The sequence below is a fragment of the Loxodonta africana genome, chromosome 3, assembly GCF_030014295.1.
Source record: "Loxodonta africana isolate mLoxAfr1 chromosome 3, mLoxAfr1.hap2, whole genome shotgun sequence".
Classification (NCBI taxonomy): Eukaryota; Metazoa; Chordata; class Mammalia; order Proboscidea; family Elephantidae; genus Loxodonta; species Loxodonta africana.
Genome location: NC_087344.1, coordinates 93075047 through 93082251, shown reverse-complemented (window position 1 = coordinate 93082251; position 7205 = coordinate 93075047).

Here is a 7205-nt window from a genome sequence, read left to right as displayed (position 1 = left end):
GTGAAACCTAGTTTCATTTTTGACCAATCACAATGACCCCAGTGCTGGACCTAGTCCAGGAGAAAGACCTCCACTACGGACTTAATGTGGGAGAGAGATACCTCAACATCCAACCCAGTCTGTGAGAAAGGCCCCAATTCTGGATTCACATTTAGGATAAACAGTTCAATGCCAGGCCTAGTCTAGGAGAAAGAACTCAATTCCAGATCCAGTCCAAGAGAAAGAGTTCAGTACTGGACCTAGTCTGTGGAGAAGACTCCAATACAAGACCCAGTCCAGGGGAAGACTCCAATACTGGACCCAGTTTGGGAAGGAAGATCCAAACATCAGATCTAGTCTGGGAGAGAGTTCAACACCAGGCCTAATCTAGGAGAAAGTGTAATGATGGACTTAGTCCAGGAGAAATAGAGAATAAACAGTTGATCCCAGTGAGCTACGAAGCAAAGAGAGCGGAGCTCAGCCCAGGACTTCACTTACCCCAAGTACCCCAGACATCAGGAGAAACAGAAAGTTGAGAAAAGTCACAGGATCTCTGCCTGCTACCAATGGGCTGGGGTTGTCAAGGCCAGAAACTCCAGATCCCACTTCTGACACCAGAACTGTTAAAAACAGTAAGACTTTGACAGTTAACGAGAACAACTATTTATTAAGAGTGAGAGAAAGAAAGAGAGAGAGGCATTTGCAAACAGGCAGTCAGTTCTAGGGAAGGTGCTGCAACTGATTATCATAAAGCAGTTTTTTGCTAAAATGTCATTTACAATCTCGTGACAAAAGAAAGAACGTATGGCTCAGAGTTTTTTTTGAAAGTTTTCTGGTGACCTAGTGCTTAAGGGCTACGGCTGCTGACCAAAAGGTCGGCAGTTCAAATCCACCAGGCACACCTTGGAAACTCTATGGGGCAGTTCCACTCTGTCCTATGGGGTCGTTATGAGTCAGAATCGACTCGACAGCCGTGGGTTTGGTTTTTGGGTTTTATACAGTACTTCAGAAGAACAAGTCACATGGAATACACAAAATCTTGGAGCTACAGGTCTTGGAAAAAAAGAAACTTTTAGGCTAAACATCTACCATCTGTTACTTCAAAGTGAGCAAGGTCCTTGAGAAAACAAGAAGTGGCAATCTCGAGGGATTAATGAGGTTGGTTTGCAGGCTTATATTTAATGATGAGACACCCAGAAGTTCTGAATCATTGTCTAGGCTTTTGGGAAGTTGTTTAATGGTAATACAACTCAGGGTGTTCCTGTGTGTCAGAGTAGAACTGCTCCATAGGGTTTTCTGTGGCTGCTTTTTTGAAAGTAGATTGGCAGGCCTTTCTTTTAAGGTTCTTCTCATTGGGCTCAAACCTCAAAGCTTTCAGTTAGCAGCTGGGTGTGTTAACCATTTGCACCACCCAGAAACTCCTATCAGCAATCAGCCAATGCACCTCATGCATAGCCACCACCTGTCTGTCAATGGAGGCTTGCCTTTGCTATGATGCTGTCCAGGTTCCATCAGAGCTTCCAGACTAAGACAGACTAGGAATAAAGGCCTGGCAATCTACTTCCCAAAAATCAGCCCATAAAAGCCCTATAGATCACAACAATCCAATCCAATTGTGCATGGTGTCACCATGAGTTGAGGGTGACTTGATGACAGCTAACAATAACAGCAAGGCAAAGAACAGACTGCAGGGTGTAGGGGGGGAAGGGAGGGGAGGCCAGTGAGAAATCCACCACAAGAGCCCAGACAAGAGATGACAGTGGCTCAGGTCAGGGTGAAAGCAGTGCTTTTAAAAGCACCAGACTTGATAGTCAGGAGCTGGACTGCAGCCATGGCTCTGTCATTTGGTTGTGACCTAACTAATTTTGGTAAGTTAGTTAATCCTGTTAAGACTGTTCCCTCACTTATAAACTGGTGGAGACCATAGCTACCCACTAAAATCCATCTCCATCTCCCCTTCTTTGAGCACCTATCTAGACTGTATTCCCCAGCCTCTCTTGCAGTCAGGTGTGTCCTAGTGTTGGCGTTCTCTCCAGTAATGTAAACAGAAGCGATAAAGACCTTCCACAGGAGGTTCTTTTGACTCTTTCTTCTTCTATTAGCTGGATACAGATGATAGCTAGGCCATAGGCAGTGGCAGAGCCGCAGCTGAAGAAGCCTGAGTCCCTGATTTACTGGTAGATCACTGCAAGTGGCCAGGTTTTATTGAACTGAGCTTAGCTCAGGAGGGAAGCCACCCGTGGTCAGCAGGGACTGTCCCACATTGACCCAGGGCAGTTCTTCCATGAGGACCTCTCCTTCTCAACCAGACCCTCAGCTAACCTGGCCAGTGTCCAGACACTCACATTCATGCTGGCGTTTCAATAAGTGGTTTTCCAAGCCTGACTTTTTATAAGAAAAATCATGCACATATACACACACAATTTAAATGTAGATGTGTTTCAAAAATATGCTTCTCAATTCTTTCCTGGTGTTGAGATGGCCCACAGCTGCTAATTATTGCAGGTGACTGCCCTGGTATGCTGTATTGAGAAAGATTGTGAGGCCTTGTTTCAGATGAAGAGGTGACATTTTGAAAGTATTAGGGTCGTTGAGCCAAAACTGTTTCCGAGTTGATTCCAACTCATAGTGACCCTATTGGACAGAGTAGAACTGCCCAATAGAGTTTCTGAGGCTTTAATCTTTACTTTCTCCTATTCCACCCAGGACTTCCCTCTTCCTTTGTACCTTCCCAGGGAGCCCTGTTGGCTCAGTGGTTAAGAGCTTGGCTGCTAACCAAAAGGTGGGCAGTTCAAATCCAACAGCCACTCATTGGAACCCCTATAAGTTAGTTCTACTCTGTCCTGTAGGGTCACTATAAGTTGGAATTGACTGGAGGGCAATGGGTTTGGTTTTGGTTTTAATCTTTATAGAAGCAGACTGTCATATCTTTCTCCCACGGAGCAGCCAAGAAACCCAGAAATAGCTGAATCCGTAAGTTCCCAAGGGAGCAGATCCAAGGGGTGATAGGAAATGAGATCCTTACTATCTGCCTGGTACCTGGAGCCCAGTGGGCTTGGGCTCTAGACTGGACAATCTGTACATTGCTGCTCACTCCCCCAATTCCAAATCTGAGTCTTCGAACCCTGAGCCTGAAGTCATGGGCCTGGCATCAAGACCTGTGACAGGAAGCAAGAGAAAGTGCAAGAAGGCCACATGAGGGGCCATGGCTTGGATTATCAACTCATCCATGTGGCAGAAGGGTGTCAGAGAAGGTATAAGAGCAAGGTGAACAGGCCAGCAGTCTGTTCATTCCCTGATCTTCATGGAAGCTGGAAATAGAAGAGTGTCTACAGGTCATGTCCCCACCCACAAACCTGGAGCCTGACCCACTCAAAGGACTATGCTTTCCTGGGCTGGGGGTGGGGAGTAGGAAAGGTGTGTGGGTCACTGTGGGTCAGTGGTGTGATGGAGCTGGCCAGCACAAGTTCGCAAAAGCCATTCACACTCCTCTTTTCAACTCCATATGCAATGACTTTGGTAGCCTGAAATCAGCCCTGGTGGGAGTATTTACACAACAGAAATTGGCAAACACTACAAGTCAGTGCTTGCTTGTTTTATTTTGTCTTGGAGAGCCAGTTGTCAAACATTTCCCAGAACATCCTTAAAAGAGGGGGATTATCAGACACCTCTATTAATATTGTTGTTCGGTGCCGTTGAGTCGATTTGGATTTAGAGCCACCCTGTGTGACAGAGTAGAACTGCCCCGTGGGGTTTTGTAGGCTGCGATCTTTACAGGGGCTGGTTGCCAGATCTTTTCTCCCACAGAGATGTTGCTAGATTGGAACCACCAACCTTTCAGTTAGCAGCCGAGTGCTTAACCACTGTGCCACCAAGGCTGCCTCTTCTCCTAATGACCCCCCAAATTCAGGCTTAGCAGGAAAATATGGTGTGCTATCTTAGTGTTCTAAGGCTGCCGTAACAAAGAACCACAAAGCAGGCTTAAAAGAACAGCCTAATAGTTCTGGAGGCTAGAAAACCAAATCAACATGTTGGCGCGGCCGTACACCCTCTGAAGTCTCTAAGGGAAGAGGCTTTCTTGTCTCTACCAGCTTCTGGTTGTTGTTTTGTGCCATTGAGTCAATTTGGACTCACAGTGACCCTATATGATAGAATAGAAATGCCCCCTAAGGTTTCCTAGATTGTAATCTTCCCCCCTTAGTAGTTTTTACTTGATCCCTTAAAAAAATTTTTTTTTATTTAATTTTGTTGTTGTTGAGAATATATACAGCAAAACATACACCAATTCAACAGTTTCTACAATTCAGTGATTATATTCCTTGAATTGTGCAACCATTCTCACCCTCTTTTTCTGAGTTTTTCCTCCCCCGTTAAAATAAATTTGCTTTCCCCTAAGGCTCCTATCTAATCTTTTGAGTTGCTGTTGTCAATTTGATCCCATATAGCTAGTTCTTAAAAGAGCATAATGCTCAAGGCAGACATTTTTTACTAGTTAAGCTAAATTATTGTTTGACTTTAAGGAGACTTCAGAGAATATTTTCGGCTTAAGGTTTAAAGATACCTCAGGACAATAGTTCCAGGTGTTCATACAGCCTCCATGGCTCCAGAAAGTCCGGACTCCATGAGAATTTGAAATTCTCATCTGCATTTTCCCTCTTTTGAGCAGTATTCTTCTATAGAATCTTTGATCAAACTGTTCGGTAATGGTAGCCAGGCACCAATTCTTCTGGTCTCATGGCCAAGAAGGCAGTTATTCACGGAGGCAATTAGCCACACATTCCATTTCCTCCTTCTATTCCTGACTTTCTTCATCCTCTGTTGCTGCAGGTGAACAGACACCAATTGTTGTGCCTGGGATTGCTGCTTGCAAACTTTTAAACTCTAGGAATTACACAGCAAACTTGTAGGTAGAACAGAAGCACTAAACCCGTTATTAGGCCAAGTAATTGAGATGTCCCTTGAAGCCATGAACCCTAAACCTCCATACCAAGGAACCAAATCCCATGAGGTGTTTGGTTATACATAAGCAGCCTCAGCAGCTACTCTTTTTTTTTTTTTTTCTTGTAAATATGTCTATCACACAAGTTTTGCAATTTCGACTTTTTACAGGTATACAACTTATTGACAGTACTTACAGTAATTGGCTGTGCAACTCTACCCTTAATCAATGTGATTTTTCCATCACTGTAAACTGAAACTCAGTACTTAATATGCAGTAACTTCCCCCTTTCCTCCTCTTTCTCACCCCGGTAACCACTAATAAACTTTTATCTCTACACATTTGCCTGTCCTTGTCTTTTGTATGTGATGTCACACAATAATTGCCCTTTTGTAACTGACTTATTTCACTCAACATAACGTCTTCAAGCTCAATCCATAATGCTGCATGTATCAAGATTCATTTCTCCTACTGGCTGAGTGGCACTCTGGTGGTGTAGTGGCTAAGAGCTACAGCGAGCTACGTTTGCTAACCAAAGGTCAGCAGTTCAAAACCACCAGCCACTCCTTGGAAACCTTATGGCACAGTTCTACTCTGTCCTATAGGTTCACTATGAGTTTGAATCAACTCGACTGCAATTGGTTTGGTTTTTTTTTGTTTGTTTGTTTGCTTTACCAGTTGGGTAGTATTCCGTTTGTCAAAATGTAAAAATAACAAGAACTCTGTAAGGAGAGAAATGATACAGTTTTATTGAAGATTTGTTACAGCATCTTGGTAAAATACCAAATGCTCTGAAGTCTGAAAGGAGAGAGGGATTTTTATACGGGAGGGCTGGGGTTACCCACGATGTTGCAGGGCAAGGCTTCCCAGCTTGGGACTAAGCCCTTCCTAGGTTCTTGCTTTCTACTGACCAAGAATGACCAGGAGAGGCTCAGAGGTTCCACATGAACAAAGGTTTATTGGCGACAGAAAGAGAGTAAAGGCTCAAGAGCGGGGCACAGAGAGGAACCAAGCAACACTAGCTTCTGTTCCACCGAACAAAGGTTTTTCTGGGGCTTATACGGAGTTGGTGAGGGTAATAAAGTAATGAATATTTAGTAGGTTTCTTCCAAGGGGTGGGTACTTTAGAATGGTGGTGCATACTAAATTAGGCTGTGTGCGTCTGGAATCCAAGATGGAACCAGTAGCAAAGGCTCCCGGGACTGGGTGGCAGGACTTATTATGGAGTGTTGCACCTGTGCAGTCCCCCTGCAGCACCAGTTCAATTCCTGTCGCAGGTACTTGCATCAGGCTGAAGTCATCCGTTGGTCACCTTGCAGAGAGCTACTGCCATCGGTCACCTTGCAGATATCTGCACATGCTCCAGGGACCAGATCAAGCCAGTCCTTCTGAAAAACATCTTACAAGGAAGTACATTGTTTGTTCTTTCTTTATCGCACATCCCAGGATGGGGATTTTATGTCATTAGCCAAGCATGTAGTATTGAATTTGCAAGTTGCAGGTATCGCAGGACTCCTTGCCTAGGGGCTCAGTCCCTGTTTCTTCCCTATCTCAATGAGCCACAAGTAAACCTTTTACAATGTCAGTTAATCACAGACTTTCTGGGGGCAAACTGCATAAGCAATTTCCTGAGAACAATTTTATACAAACATTTTTGTGGGACATTCTTGTCATTCCCTTCCTGGAACATTCTTATCATTTGCTTAACCATAAACTCTGTCTTCGTCATCTAGTGCTGCTATAACAGAAATACCACAAGTGGATGGCTTTAACAAAGAGAAATTTATTTTCTCACATTCTAGTAGGTTACAAGTCCAAATTCAGGGCACCAGCTCCAGGTGAAGGCTTTCTCTCTCTGTCAGCTCTGGAGGAAGGTCCTTATCCTCAATCTTCCCCTGGTCGAGGAGCTTCTCAGGCACAGAGACCCTGTGTCCAAAGGATGCACCCTGCTCCTGGTGCTGCTTTCTTGGTTGTATGAGGTCCCCAACTCTCTGCTTGCTTCTCTTTTCTCTCTTGAGAGAGAAAAGGCGGTGCACACTACACCCCAGAGAAACTCCCTTTACCTTGGATCAGGGAGGTGACCTGAGTAAGGGTGGTGTTACAATCCCACCCTAATCCTCTCAACATAAAATTACAATCACAAAGTGGAGGACAACCACGCAATACTGGGAATCATGGCCTAACCAAGTCGATATACACATTTGGCGGGGGGGGGGGGGGGGACATAATTCGATCCATAACAATAACCTTGTCTACAAGCATCCTTTCTGAGAAGAGAAAGTTTTTA